The following is a 16,455-nucleotide window of genomic DNA, read 5'->3' on the forward strand; positions in this document are numbered from 1 at the left end:
TCCTTTAAATCTGCCCCATGTCTCGTGTAGTGTCTCCATTGGTTTCTGTTTGAAACTCACAATCTCATCAATTTGTTGAGCGGTCTTGTTAGGAGGATGGAACTTGTTGTGAAATTGCTTGACCAACTCATCCCAAGTTGCTATAGAGTTTATGGGAAGCGAGTTTAGCCAAACCTGAGCAGCTCCTGTCACCGAGAATGGAAACAATAATAATCTGATTGCTTCCGGAGTCACGTTCAGTTGCCTTTGAGTTTTGCAAATAGACAGGAAGTTCTTTAAGTGTTGCTGCGGGTCTTCTGTTTGTGTCCCAGAAAAAAGTCCCTTGTTCTGCAACAAGTGTAGCATGTTATTTGTGATCTGGAACGATTCAGCTTGTATTGCAGGCAGAATAATGGCAGTGGCCAGATTGTCAGCTGTGGGTTGTGCCCAGTCATAAAGTGCACCCTCAGGCACAGGAGGTGCCAGTTGCTCATTCCTGACGTTCACGTTGGGGTCGTTTATGTCGCCCATGTCAATTTCGAGTTGGTGTATTTGTTGTGATTGTTGAAGTCTTTTGTTTGCACAATTCAATGCCCGGAATGTCTTCTCGGGGTCCGAGAGTCCTTCAAGCAGTTCTCCAGTCCTCGTAGAGTTTCTAGGCATGCACCTGTGCACCCAGATCAACAACCGTCAAATTTTCAATGAAAAAGTTGGTAGAGAGAAAACTGACTACAACAAGAATCTTTGTATTTCTGTCAATGGCAATTGATAATTCCGTTAACTCCCCTGCAACGGCGCCAAAATTTGATCACGCCCAACTATGCCTTATAAAAAAAAACTTTACGGACGTTGCAAATATAACCCGAGTATTACGCCCAGGGTCGAATCCACAGAGAGTTAACCTATCAACTGCTATCTTCAGACCCACTAAGTCTTCAGAACCAGCTTCCCAAATATTCAAATCTCAGTTGAGTGTTCTTTAACAACTAGCTTGCAAATAACTAAATGGCTGTAACTACGTAAAAAATAAAGGTTGTAAACAATTATGAGAAAAAGCTAAGGCAATGATTTCCCCTATTGATGGAATCCCTTCTGTTTATGCTCATACAAATTTACCCACACATCTCTATCAATCATGAACGCTAATCTTACCGTAAATCTCTCCCGAGTAATCACAGTAATTTACTATTGCACTCTCCTGAGATACACTAGCTTACTTTATTTAGCACAATTCAATTTAGATTGAACCCAAGGCTTCGTTATTCCTAATCCCGCCTTTAAACCCGCAATTATAGATTCCTCTAATAATCTAGGAGTGGTGTTGTTCAACAATACCCTAAATATGCACTCTTTTCCAAGTTATGCACACTAAATAGGCACAGCTAATTGAGGATCCTGTCAATTAACTACAACGAACACGAAGTTGAACAAATAAAGATTAAACTAGCAATTTGTATTCACATAAACAAGAAGTTCATCACCCAATAGGTTCCATCAACACCTTAGATAAGGAATTTAGCTACTCATGACTATGGGAAAATAAACTAAGCTTGAATTTATCGTAAAATCAAAAGAAAAGAGGAAGGATGTTTAGAATACTTTCTCCCAATTGTTTTCCTTGCTAAGAAACCTAAAAAATCAATACATGCCTCTCTTGGGCGAAGTCTAATGTTTTCAATAGGGTTTAGGTCTAAAAATCCCGTAATTGACACTTTGGTCCCAGAAGTTTCTGCGCCTGCCGCGGTTCTGCCGCGGTCGCGGTAGAACCGCGGCCAAACACCCTCGCGGAATCTCTGAACTTCTGCAGCTGCTTCCCACCGCGATTCTGCCGCGGTCGCGGTGGAACCGCGGTGGATCCAGTTCTCTGAATCTTCGGCCTGTTTTTGCATGAGTCACTTAGGAAATTTCACAGTTGGCCTCTTTTTCATCACTTTTGACTCCAAAACTGCTCCTTAGCCGTCTTTATACATATATCACCTACAAATCATGAAAAGCACTAATAAGAGCATTTTGTCATCACTTTTAGCATTAAAACTACACAAGAAGGTGATTATTTAAGGTGTGATTATAGTCAAATTCACCTATTATCAGGTAGCCTGGTGCACTATGCTCCCGCTATGCACGGGGTCCGTGGAAGGCCGGGTCACAAGGGTCTATGATACATATCCTTACCCTGCATTTCTGCAAGAGACTGTTTTCACGACAAGGTTCCAATGATGAAGTTAGAAAGAGCTAAAAAAATAAGTGTGGGAAAACCTTCATTATTCGCTGTTCGTAGTTGCTTTTAGAAGGTCCGACGCATTCTGTTTCAAAACTTTGGTTGCATTGGAGGAAGCCAGCGTTGAATTTTGCCATTGAAGGAAGTCTGAGGGACTGAAGTTCGTCCATTTTGTCCTCGCATTTAGTATAAAAAGCCTCACACACCTTTGAGGATTGATATTCATTTGCCAACATGATATTCTCATACTCCTGCAAATACATGAAATTAAGCAAAATTTATAGAGATGCATAAAACCATGCTTTGCTACTCTAAATCTTAACCTTTTCAATCTCCTCGTCCAAATTGATCAACTGATTTCCTTGCATGCTGACGACCAAAATGCTGTTCGTCAAAAACTTTCATTGCAGCATCTCTCTGCTCTTCATGAGCTTTTTGCAAAGACTCTGCTCGCATTGGTAAAACTGTTGGGTTTGTTATTAATAAATAATAACAAAAGAGGTATGAATGAAAAATAGCGGGAAAAGAAATGGAGGGAAATGAAATTTTGAATGAGTTCATTTCACTTATGCACTTTGTCTCTCATTGGTAGAAGGAAAGAAAATCTTTGTGTATATAAAGAGAAGCTCATCTTTTAGCTCTTAAAGAGCTAAGAAGAAGGCAAGCCTCGCGCCGTCGTCGTCGTCGCTCGGCTCGGCTTCGGCTTCATCATTGATTGATTAATCTTTTTGGACAAAATTCTTTTCAAATATTTAATTAATTAATTAAATTAATTAAAGAAAATCCGGTCCGGCCCGTTTTTCTTTCCCGGATTATTTTAAATCCGTTTTATATTTCCCGCAATATTTTGAACAGTCATGGCTGTTTTGAAACAGTGTCACACCTGTTCCAACAACTATGACTGTTCTGAAAGGTTGCAAACCTCTTCAGAAACAACACCAAGTTGGCTATAAATATACCTTCAAATCCAAGAATATTTACTTACGAAATTTTCTGATTATCTTCTTCTTCTTCTTCTTCTTCTTCTTCTTCTGCACTAAAATTCCAGTGTGTTTTGCTGCCATCGAGTGGTTCGCTGATCATTGGCGTTTTTGGTACCAACACTCCTGTGAGTTAAATCGTTCTATCCTGGGAGGATATATTCCAGAACCTCGGGTACTTGAGGGGAATAATTTCCTTAAGGACACACTGTGTATTCAGTGGGCTCGATTTGTTCCTACAACGTTTTCAGAATTTATTTTGAAGAAGTTTACTGTTTTTCGGAATTTAATTTCTATTAACTTTCTGTTTTTGTTTTCAGAAAGATTATTATTTAATTTATTTTCAGCAATACAGTTTGATAACAAAAACCGTGTTAGCCATCTGGTTAATGTACAGTTTTAGATACTTTTCTAAATTACCATTGTTAAAAACCTCCACAAGGGAGCCCATCTCTCCTTTATTCAAGGCATCAAGTATCTGACATCAATTTACCATTAAAGAGACAGGGTTAGAACAATCGCATCAGTTCGTTGAACAAAAAGAAGGAAAGTTAACAGATAAAGAGACAAAAACCTGCTCAAGGAATGATACGAACTTGTTTCAATTGCTCCTTCTTCTTGATATAATCAGGATCTAGCTCAGCATCTTTCATGTCACAAAGTTGCGTACGCTGAAGATGAGGCTGCAGAAGAGCTAAGAGTGTTGATGCATCATTCCGAGTTATAATTAGAAAAGTGCTTAGCTGATAAGATATCAACTTAAATACACCTGCTTAGGGATATTTAAACAAATTTTAGTACAAAGAATTTGATTTGTTTCCCCCTTCCCTACTATCCCAAACCTTCCTCCGCCCACACCTACCTCTGAAAACAAGAAAAGAAGATTGAGGAAAAGAAACAATAATGAATGTGATGCCATGGTCATAAGACAGTTACATGCTTGAATATCCAGTCACATCAAGATATATATATGTTAGCTTCCATGGTTATGGAAGTTCTGAGATCGGAGGTTAGCTTAGAGAGAAGGCTAAGAAGAGGAAAAGAGTAACTGTTCCATTGAGAAATGAAAATGAATTGTCTTAGCTGTACATTAGCTCCTACTGTATATTTATACACTTAACATACACTAGCTTCCTAACTAACCACATTAATTAGATTAACTAACTATAGCTAGCTAACCATAGTTTACTAACTCCACTTCTCTCAACACTCCCCCTCAAGCTGAAGGCTTGAAGAGGTTCTTCACTCCGAGCTTGTTCAGAAGATAATCATGTTGAGCCTTGCCCAAGCCCTTTGTTAGTAAGTCTGCTAACTGCTCCTTAGTTGATACATGCTGAGTTTTCAATGCCCCTTGCACTATCCTTTCTCGAACAAAATGACAGTCTATGTCAATATGTTTAGTTCTTTCATGGAAAATGGGATTTGCTGCAATTTGAATTGCAGCCTTGCTATCACACATAAGCTTTACAGGTGAGTTTAGTTGAACTCCAAGCTCTTTGAACAACCCATTTAACCATACTATTTCTGCAGTACATGATGCCATGCTCCTAAACTCAGCTTCTGCAGAACTTCTGGAGACAGTCTCCTGCTTCTTTGATTTCCATGAGATCAAAGCATCTCCAAACATCACTATGTAACCTGTGACTGACCTCCTAGTTTGTAGGCAAGAACCCCAGTCAGAGTCACAGTATGCAGATAACTCATTTGCATTCTATGCTGGCATGAAGAGTCCTAGTCCAGGAGCTCCTTTTATGTACCTCACTACCCTCAAAGCTGCTTCCATATGAGACACTTTTGGACTGTGCATATACTGGCTCAAGACTTGAACCACAAATGCTATGTCTGGTCTGGTCATAGTTAAGTAGAGTAATCTCCCTACAAGCCTTTGATAGCTACCTGGATCCTTGAGTGCAGCATCTGATTCTTCTGAACTTCCTGTGCCTGTTATAGCTTTGTCATACTCCTGAGATGTTAGCTTCTGATTCACTTCTAGAGGTGTGCCTGCTGGCTTGGCTCCCTCTAGACCTGACTCAGAGATAAGTTCCAATGCATATTTCCTTTGAGACATAACTATACCCTCTTTTGATCTAGCAACTTCAATGCCCAGAAAGAACTTTAGCTCACCTAAATCTTTCATCTTGAAATTCCTCTACAAATCAGTTTTTGTCTGATTTAATAGCATCACATTGTTGCCTGTGATCAGTAGATCATCTACGTACACCAGCACAACAACTAGATCACTTCCATTGTGTCTGGTAAACATAGAGTAGTCAAAGTGGCTCTGTTGAAAGCCCATGTGTAGCAATGCTTCTGTTAATTTCTTGTTCCACTGCCTTGGGGCCTATTTGAGCCCATACAAGGCCTTGTGTAGTTTGCAGACCTTGGGAGACTCCCCCTGTCTAGCAAACCCATTAGGTATCTGCATGTAGACATCCTCCACTAGATCACCATTGAGGAAGGCATTGTGCACATCCATTTGATAGATAACCCACTGTTTAGCAGCTGCTAATGCAATGATGGTCCTCACAGTAACCATCTTGGCTACAAGAGAAAAAGTTTCTGAGTAGTCAAGGCCTTCTTTCTGGCTGTAGCCCTTGGCCACCAGCCTTGCCTTGTATCTCTCAACTTCCCCTGAAGCCTTGAACTTTATCTTAAAAATCCATTTGCATCCAATGGGAGCTTTTCCTGCAGGCAGGTCCACAATACTCCACGTGTGATTGGCTTCTAGGGCAGCTATTTCAAGCTTCATAGCTGCAATCCACTTGGGATCTGAGGCAGCTTCTTTGAATGACTGTGGTTCAGTAATAGAGGAGTAGGAGGATAGGGCATGAAGGTGAGCAGGTTTGAGAGCATTGTAGGATACACATGAGGAGATAGGATACGGTCAAGTGTGAGAGGAGACAGGAGTCACATAATCTTGCAACCACAAAAGAGATTTGCTAGGTCTTGATGATCTTCTCAGACTCACAAAGGGAGCCTGTGAGTGCTCTGAGGTATTGGTTTCTTCTGGCAAAGGAGAAGGAGGGAGAGAAGGAACTAAGGAGAGGGGTTCCTCTGAAAGGTGTAGGTCAGTTGGATATGTGTCAATTTGTGGACTCATAGGTGGATCATAGGATTCAGGTGCAGTATGTATATCAGTGGCTGTAGGAAGGAGATCTAGAACAGGAAACATAGGTGTGCCAGAGGTTTGTGAGCATTTGAATGGAAAAATATCTTCTTTAAACACCACATTTCTGCTGACAAGGAAGGTTCTTGAGTGAAGATCATAGACCTTATATCCCTTCTGAGTTGAGGAATAGCCTAGAAATGCACCAGGTACTGCTCTGGAAGCAAATTTGTCCAGCTCCTTGGGTGAAGTTACATAGCACAAACAGCCAAATACTCTGAGATGAGTGAGGTTGGGGCATGCAAATAAAGCATCTCAAAGGGTGACTTGCCACCAATGACTCTTGAAAGAAGTCTGTTGAGCAAGTAAATAGCTGTAGATACACAATCTCCCCAGAATTTCAAAGGCACAGCAGCTTGAAACCTCAAAGCTCTGGCCATTTCTAAGATAGTCCTGTGCCTCCTCTCAGCAACTCCATTTTGCTGAGGTGTATAGGTGCAGGTACTTTGATGAATAATGCCCAAGGATGACAATAAACTGTGAACTTCTTGATTAAAGAATTCACTACCATTATCAGTTCTAAGAGTCTTAACTGTTGTGGAAAATACATTCTTCACCTTTGTTAGGAACTCTTTAAGGACAACCACTGTATCAGACTTAGAAACAAGTAAGAACACCCAGGTAAATCTGGAAAAAATCATCTACAATAGTAACAAAAAACCTTTTACTGTCATATGTAGGTACTCTGTATGGCCCCCATACATCACAATGAATTAGTTCAAAAACAGCATTAGAAGTAGTAGTACTTAGCTTGTAAGGTAACTTTGTCTGCTTGGCTAAAGGGCATACAGTGTAGTGTGTGTGATAATCCTTCAAACTACTTAGAGTTGTATGCTTCTTGATTACATCTATAGGTGCATGGCCTAATCTTCTATGCCACAGTGCACTAGATTCTGAGTGTTCACTAGTCATACAAGCAGACATACAAGCAGACTTATTCTCAGGCATAGTAGACTTATATACAAAGTTCACCTCAGATACTTGCTGCACAGTTTTATTCCTTGGTTGAGTTGGATCATGACTGAATATACCACCTACTAATGACTTGCCTTGTAATAGGTACAGTCCCTTGTCCTCCTTACCAATCCCCTTCACCTGACCATTGTAGAGATCCTGGAAGATACAGAAGTCAGGAAAAAATGCCACAAGACACTGCAGCTCTTTGGTCAGTTTAGATACTGACAGTAGATTGTACTTAAACTCTGGGATGTACAATACATTGTTGATATCCTGATTGTTAAGCACACTTGCTTTTCCTATGTGTGTAATAGAGGCAACATCCCCTGTTGGCAAGTGAACTTTATTCCCTTTTGAGAGGAAATTGACTGACAGGGACTTAGCATTTCTAGTGTGGATGTCATATGATTTGAAGCTCCAGAGTCTATTATCCAATTGAGATTAACATGATTGGATAACAGAGCTATTAGTTTACCTGCAGTTGCAGCTCTGGCAGAGGGGCCTTCATCTGCTCCCTTGTTAAGTAGCTGCACTATCTGCTGATATTGCTCCTGTGTAAAGTAAGGAGCTGGTTGTTGCTGAGTCCGGACTCCAGTTGGTGCAGCATTCATCTGTATTTGTTGAGGTTGGAAACCAGGTGTAGTAGCAGTCCCACCCTGTAGACCTCCAAATTGAATCTGCACATGAGCATTTTGCATAGTAGGACTGTAATTGGTATTGACATGATTAGCGTATGCTCCTGGGTTGCTTCCCTTCTTCTTCATCTTAAAGTTGGACTTGAAGTCTTGAGTATACCCTATTAGTTTGTAACAGTTCTCCCTAGTGTGACCTTTGTAGTTGCAATAATTACAAATCAGTGTCTTCTTCTGAGCTCTAAACTGTCCAGTGCCAGGATTTGGATTTTTGTTGCCATACATAGCAGTGCTGTCATTAACTTCTGTTACTTGCACCATTTGAGTAAAGTTTGCCAGGTTTCTCTGACTTTCAACATCCATAAGAAGAGAATATGCCTTGTTAATACTAGGCACTGGTGTCATCATCATTATTTGGCTTCGAGCTTGAGAATAAGAGTCATTCAGTCCCATAAGGAACTGAAGCAGCCTATGATATTCAAAGTGCTCAGCATATTTCTTTGACTCTGAACACGGACAACCAGGACAATGCATGAGTGCATCAAACTCATCCCATAGATCTCTTAATTTTGAGAAATAATCAGCTACACTCATTGTTCCCTGTGTTAGTGTATGGATCTCTCTATGCAAGTACAGAACCCTAGATCCATTCACTTTGTCAAATCTTTCCTTCAGATCTTCCCACACCTTGTGTGCATTGGAAGCATACACTACAGTTCTTAACAAACCTGGACGCACAGCATTCATAATCCAAGAGAGTACTACAGCATTTACCTTTTCCCATTGCTCATGAAATTCAGGTTCGAACTTCGATTTTGGATACCTACCATCCACAAATCCTAGTTTGCTTTTACCTAACAGACCTATTCTCATAGATCGACTCCACAAAGCATAGTTATCCGAACCAATTAGCTGAAGAGAGATGAGCGAGCTACCTGGAGTATCTGTCGGTTGAAGAAATAGAGTGTGATTGTGATCTATCGTAGGGAAAACAGCTGGAGCAGCTGGTACATTCGCTCGTCTGGGAGCACTCTCGTTTGTTTCGTCTTCTATCGCCATTGATGAAGCTTTCCAGAGGTCAAATTTAGCAGAACCCTAGCTCAGAGGTGTTGTTACCTTTAGACACTTCAGCTGAACTTCAGTAACACACATACACACAGATGAGCAAGGAACTATGCTTCGATCATAGACACTAGCTCTGATACCATGTTAGCTTCCATGGTTATGGAAGTTCTGAGATCGGAGGTTAGCTTAGAGAGAAGGCTAAGAAGAGGAAAAGAGTAACTGTTCCATTGAGAAATGAAAATGAATTGTCTTAACTGTACATTAGCTCCTATTGTATATTTATACACTTAACATACACTAGCTTCCTAACTAACCACATTAATTAGATTAACTAACTATAGCTAGCTAACCATAGTTTACTAACTCCACTTCTCTCAACAATATAGGAGAATAATGAGAAGAAAAATACAGATTCAGCACACTCGAAATATCTAATATTGGCGGGGCTGACAGCATGGCCACTGCCCAGAAGATTAAAAAAGGCAGCCGGTAAGCTCCCGCTATGCGTCAGGTCCGGGGCTACATTTCTACAAGAGCCTGTTTCCACGGCTTGAACCCGTAACCTCTTGGTCACATGACAACAACTTTACCAGTTACGCCAAGGCTCCCCTTCAGGTAACAACTGTATACCTTAAGAAGAATAACGATAATTCATAGAAGTGCCTGGTGTCTACCACTAGGTAACAGATAACATCAAGAATTAGTATATATATAGAACTAATAATAAGAGCATACAAAGAAAAAAATTAATGAACAAAGAGACCATGCACAAAATTATAAATGAAGCTTTTTGAGGTCAGAGTATAAGATTAGAGGACAATATTTTGTTTAGCAGTCAAAGCGAAGAAGATGTCTAACCAAAGATGTTGGGTTTTATGTATTTAATTATATTAAATACTTAAAAGAGGGTGAATGGGAAATAGAGGGAAATGAAATTTTTTAGTGAAATTTTAAGTTTCCCCCCTTGGCAAAGGGACATTGTCCCATATTGGAAGAGGAAAAGGTTTTTGATGGGTATATAAACAATTGCTCTTCTTCTAGCTCATAAAGAGTTGAGAAGAAGGCAAGCCTCGCGCCGTCGTCGTCGCTCGCTCGGCTTCGGTAAACTATTAACAGAAATGTTATTAAATATTTGTTTTAATAACAAAATATTAATATTAAATTAATATTAATATTAAATCCTTATGGCATTTATGCTGTGGCCGTTTTGCATAAACAGCCATTCTGAAGAGTTGCACCTCTTCAGATTCCAGCCCAACTTTGGCTATAAATACAAGGCTATTCTGCTCAGAATTTCCATACGATTTCCTGAGTTTCTCCTCCTTCTTCTGTATACTTTTAACATCAAACAAAGCAACAGTAAGTGTGATTTGCTACCGAACTTTGTGTTCGCTGAAACACTGGGGTTTGAAGTACCACTACACCAGTGTGTAATTCGTTCTATCCTGGGAGGAAATAATCCATAACCTTGGGTACCAGGAGGGGATTAAATTCCTTAAGGAAACATTGTGAATTCAGTGGGCTCGAATTGATTTCTATCTCTTTACGTTTTCTGTTTATATATTATTCTGCTTTGTTTTTCCAGAATTAGTTTACAAATACAGTTTACTAACAAAAAAGATTGATGCATAGCAAAGGTAAGTTCATACTTGTGGTAAGCTGAAGGCGGTGCTATTGTCGCCCATTACAGCTAATGAATCTCGAATCTGATTCACCTGATCACATAATGAACCACAAAAAAAAAAAAATATATCTAGTTATGCAAGCATCTTTGCAGTATATAAAAGTACCTTATCAATATTTCTATCACCTGCAGAAACATAAAGATAAAACAATATATAGTTAACTTTTCAGTATACTCTATATATAGTTATTTACTATATATGCAAATAAAGATAAGCAAACGAACCATGCATCACTATTGGGGACTTGTTGCAGAGCTTCGTTGACCATTTCTTGCACAGTTTTTCCTTCTGTTAATAGTACAAGCTTAGACATGCAGACCATATTAGAGGCTGTAACACACGACATTATTAAAATGTAGTTAGGGACATATATATATGGCAACTTTTACGTAGAAAATCACGTTGGATAAGCCATAGGAGTACTTTTGCAGGTTCGAAAGCAACGACTTGCCCCTACACAACATCCACCCCATAAGCATATCACTTTTGTTAAGAATCGTTGAAAAATTAATCAAAGATATTTAAATGCTTACCTTCACTCTGAGTTAGTGATGAAACAACAGAGTCAGAACAGAAAAGAGGCTGTGAATATATAACTTAGAAACCAAACAAGTCATAGAAACTATTGAAATGACTGGTTAGGATTGGACCATAATTCCATAGAACTCTTCAGCAAGTTTATATATTGGCAAATGCAACAGAGCTTGAATATAGTAACAGGTTTAACATAAATACTCATCCATTGGTTACTAATAACCTTATTCCATCACTCAACATTCAACTATTCTTTTTTCTGTTGCAATAGAACATGAAAAACTAAAAGTTATACTTGTGAATACTAAAATATAGTAACAGGTTTAACTGAAATACTCAACTTTTTTTTAGTTGATAAGGTAACATAAACACTCACAACTAAATCGAGTGAAAGTCATATATAGACAGAGTAACAAACCATCTCTGGTAGATTATATATAAGCACGGAACTCAGAACAGTTGCAAGGGCAAAAATCCTGCATAACAAAGAACAAAGAAACATGATTAGTCACATATAATGTTATCTCATTGGACTTCAATCATCATATACATTTGACTAATTTCCAAAACTTTGAAAACCTTCAGTGTCAACACAAGTTTTTACTCCATTAATGCCCAACCAAACCCATATCCCTGGAAGAAGAGGGAAACGTCATGTTAAATAATGTCTACATGATCTCCCTAGTACAGACACTGCCAGCAAAATCTTGCATATGTACCTTTTGTTAGATCTGATTTTAATGATGTAAATAATATATCTGTTCTATGTGCAGGAACTCATGGATAGCATTCAAAGATTGAATGAATCAATCAGAGAAGATCAAGGAGAGAAGATCAAGGAATCAATGGCTACGAGATGGAAGCAATCAATCAGGAAAATTAAGAAAAACAATTCGAGATTAGAGAAGATCAAAGAATCAATGGACAGCTACGAGAAGGAAGGAATCAAGGAAAGCAATCCGAGATTAGAGAAATCAATCAAAGCCAAGACGGAATCAATCAAACCTAGACTTAAGGAATCAAATAAATCGAGCGTATCCAAATCTGGAAGGAGCAAGATTTTGGGAAGCATATATGGAAAATCATTCAAGTCTCTCGTCAAGCATACCCGTTGCTGTATAACCTTATTCTTGGAAAAAATCAATTTCTTTCCAAGGATCAAATCTCTTGGGTTGGCAAATCTCTCCAGAAACCAAGCCTCTCTCAAAGTATTTAAACTTGTATCTGTACCCTAGAGCGATATACTTTGATCGAACCAAATACCCTCTCTTTATTCTACTGCAAACAAACATTGTAGCTCTACTAGATCTGCTGTGTAACAAGTTAGAGAAGAAAGAGAGAACGACACTGATGAGGCATTGTATCAAAAGAAACGAGTGATATAGGAACTGAGCTATTGGTGTAGATCACACCATTCTCTGTGTACTCGAAGAAACTCATTCACTGAAAGAGAACTCCCCTGCAACCCAAGGGGACTGGACTAGGATTCACATTGAATCCAAACCAGTCTAAAAACTCTGGTGTTTTTATTTCCTGCATTTAATTTCTGCATCTTAAATTCTGTCCTTACTAGTATCAAGCTCTTATATCTAGTCGACTAATTGTAAAAGTAGTCAACTAATAGCTATTAAGTTTAAAAATAAACAATTCATCCCCCCTCCCCTCTTGTACTTTCAATTGGTAGCAGAGCAAGGCTCACACTTTTCTTTTTGCTTAACAGCTTGTGAGAAAAGATCATGACAAATCAAGTTATTATAGGAGCACTCTTCCAAGAAGGAACTTCCCAAGTAAGGCCACCATACTTCAATGGACAACATTTCTCCCACTGGAAAGTACGTATGGAAATATATGCAAAGGCGTATGATGTTAAAGTGTGGAGAGTTATCAAAAAGGGGAACTATCCTCTGCCGGCTGCTGCTCAACCTCTTGCTGATCCTGAAGATATTGACTCATATACAGATGATGGCGGTTGTGCAAGTCAACAACAAGGCAAGAAATTTGCTCTATAATGCTATAAGTGATGAAGAATATAAAAAAATATCCAGTTGTGATACAGCCAAAGAAATGTGGGACAATTTTGAAGTCACATACGAAGGAACCAACAAAGTGAAGGAAACACATATCAACATGTTGGTTCACGATTATGAACTCTTCCAAATGAAAGAAGGAGAATCCATTGAGGAAATGTCTGCCAGATTCAGTAAAATCATTAGCGATTTAAAAGCTTTCGGCAAACCATACTCAAGTGGTGATCAAGTTAGAAAGATTCTTAGAAGCTTACCAACCACTTGGCAAATTAAAGTAGTCACACTTGAATCACAGGATCTGAATAAATTATCTTATGATGAACTTCACGGAGAACTCATAGCTTTCGAAAAGACACATCTCAAGAAAACAAACCAAGAAGAAAAGAAGAAAACAGTTGCATTCAAGGCCACAACTGAGCTGAGAATGATATCGATGATGATCATGAAGCTCTTCAAGAAGAAATTGCTATGATGTCAAGAAACATGGATGGTTTAATCAGAAGATTCAGGAATACGAGAAGAGGAAGGATCCCACCTAGGCGAACCAGGCAATACAACGAACAAGATAAGAATGATGGAAAATGCTATGAGTGTGGAAGATTTGGACATATTCAAGCCGAGTGTCCAGATCTAAAAAGAAAAATCTCCAGAGGTTTCAACAAAAATAAATCATTTGAAAGCTGGAGTGATGAAGACAGTTCAGAACACGAAGAAATAGCAAATCTTTGCTTCATGACAATTCTAGAAAACGATATGAACAAACTTTCAGGATGATGGGCAGATGAGGACACTTCAGACGACGAATGCAAAGATAACAATGAAAACTGCTTCATGGCTCGAGGTGAAACAAGCGAGGTAAGGTCTTATAATTGTGAAAGATGTAATGAATTACAAGATATTCTTGATCTCACTTTGAAAGAGTCTCAAAAAATGATGAATGAACTAAAATTTTAATCCTAGTTTTATTATTATTTATACTTAATATTCTGAAGTCAATAAATTATAAAATTATTTAAATTCTTAATTGGATGTTTATTAATGCTATACGAATTGTACAAACACTAAAATGAATAAGTGAAAGAAACAAAAGCTGAAATAAGAACTGAATTCCGTCGCTGACATACACGAGATCTTTCACATGTTTCCTTTCAAATTTTCTTTTTATGTTTTTTTATGTCTTTTCTCTTCAATATAATATTCCTAAATTTGAATGGAGCTAAAGGCAAAAAACTTTATTAAGAAAACAAACCCTTAAAAAGTGGACGAAACTTTCCTAATTTGGATTGAAAAGTGCAGGAATTCTAGAATTGAAAAATTGAACTCCTAAGTATTAAGAAAATAATTAAATGATTACTCCTACATGTTGATACCCAATTTTTTCCTCATATTTTTAAAATATGTATACATACTTTCAATATAGTGCATATGCATCATCACTTGATTTATAGACATATACAAGCATTTTTCATACTTTTCTATAATTGTAAAAAAGTTTTAAATTAATTTATTCCTACAAATACTCATTAGTTGCATCATAAATTATTTTTACAATGATTTTATCATCTAATTTCACCATTTATACCCATATTATGTTTTAAATATTTTAAACATATTTATCACCATTGCACTTGCATTTTTAAGGCCAAAATTGCACATTTGCAATAATAGCCTATATGTACTTATAATTACCTTAATTATGCTAAAATAATCCTTTTATACTTTTTATAGTATTAAATAACTATTTTTACTTGTTTTATGCACAAATGATATTTTATTTACTTATTTATCATTTTTTTACAAATTGTTTATTAATTAAAATTGGGTATTTAAATAACAACCCATTTTTAAACATTTTGTCGGACCAACCCCAGCCCATTCACCTAAAATATACCAGCCCAACACCCCAGCCCAAATCAAACAACCCCTAACCCAATACCCAACTGGTAACCCACTTCTATACCCGACCCAAACCCCTTTCATTCCTGGCCGTTGATCTCTCAAGATCAACGGCCCCCATTCACCTCCCCCCTTTAATTAAAACATATCTTAACCCTAACACCTCATTCCTCTAAACCCGCCACCCTCAAACACTCCCCTTCTCTCCTCTGAAACCCTTGCGCCGTCACCCATAATCCCCTTCGATTCCAACCAGATATGGAATCAATCGAGGATTTCCTTACCTTATCGATCATTTCTCGCTACTGGCTACTCGTTTATGGCATAACATAATTTCTTTCCTAACATGGCAAGCCGATTTACTTCATTCTGGACCAAATCTGGTTCGAACCTTCACTTCTTTTTCATCTATGTTCATTCTTCGTCTCTTTATGGTATGAATCTCTGAGATTTTCTCGATTCCTCAATGGCCCTAAAATTAGGGTTCAAATCTTTTCAGATCTGTTATGGTTCTCTATTTTTGTTAAATATTTCCTATAATGCTTTCGTATATCCATCTATTTGCATTTTATTGTGATTTTTGTTGATATTTCTAACTAATTTTACTGGCCCTAAAATTAGGGTTCAGATCTGTTATGGTTCTTTATTTATGTTAAACATTTTTCTTTAATGTTTTTGTATATCTATCTATGTGCATCTCTAGTATGATTTTTTCGTAGATATTTCTGACTTATTTTTTACCCTAAAAAATAGGGTTTTTGATTCTTAAAAAATCGAACCAAATCTAGTTCAATCTTTAGTGTTGCTGTTTATTCGTCTCTATGCATCTTATTCCTTTGATATTTCTGACTAATTTTACTTACCCTACAAATTAAGGTTTTCGATTCTTTATTCCCTTCATTGATTATGTCTATCTGTTTTATGACTCTTGCCGTTAATTGTTTCACTTACCCTAAACTTAGGAGTCTTTGATTCCCCAAACTTGTTTGATTCCCTAAATACTGTGTTAAAATCCCTGTTTTACGCGTCTATGTACTCATTACTTCTGGCCTACCTTAAATAAGGTTCTGAGTTTATTTCCTTAACTAATTGATAGCTTTCCTTGATTGATTATTACCTTATTTGTGGACTCTAGTCTAGTGCTATTCAAATCCCTCCCCCCTTTCCCCTTTAGACAGACTTGGAACTCGAATCTTCTCACTATTAAAACTATATATTGTATACTGTTATTCTATTCCGCTTTGATTCCTGGCCGGCTGGAAGCCAAGGCCAGAAATCTTCTATTGTTTGCTGCTGTTGATGATCATTGCTGCATT

At 37.9% G+C, this 16,455-nt stretch overlaps 1 pseudogene; it reads right to left on the reverse strand.

Annotated features, from left to right (window-relative positions):
• Positions 1-2,235: 2,235 nt before the first annotated feature.
• LOC109212473 lies at positions 2,236-11,825 on the reverse strand (annotated as a pseudogene).
• Positions 11,826-16,455: the final 4,630 nt, after the last annotated feature.

This window comes from Nicotiana attenuata, unplaced genomic scaffold, assembly GCF_001879085.1.
Source record: "Nicotiana attenuata strain UT unplaced genomic scaffold, NIATTr2, whole genome shotgun sequence".
NCBI classification, from domain to species: domain Eukaryota; kingdom Viridiplantae; phylum Streptophyta; class Magnoliopsida; order Solanales; family Solanaceae; genus Nicotiana; species Nicotiana attenuata.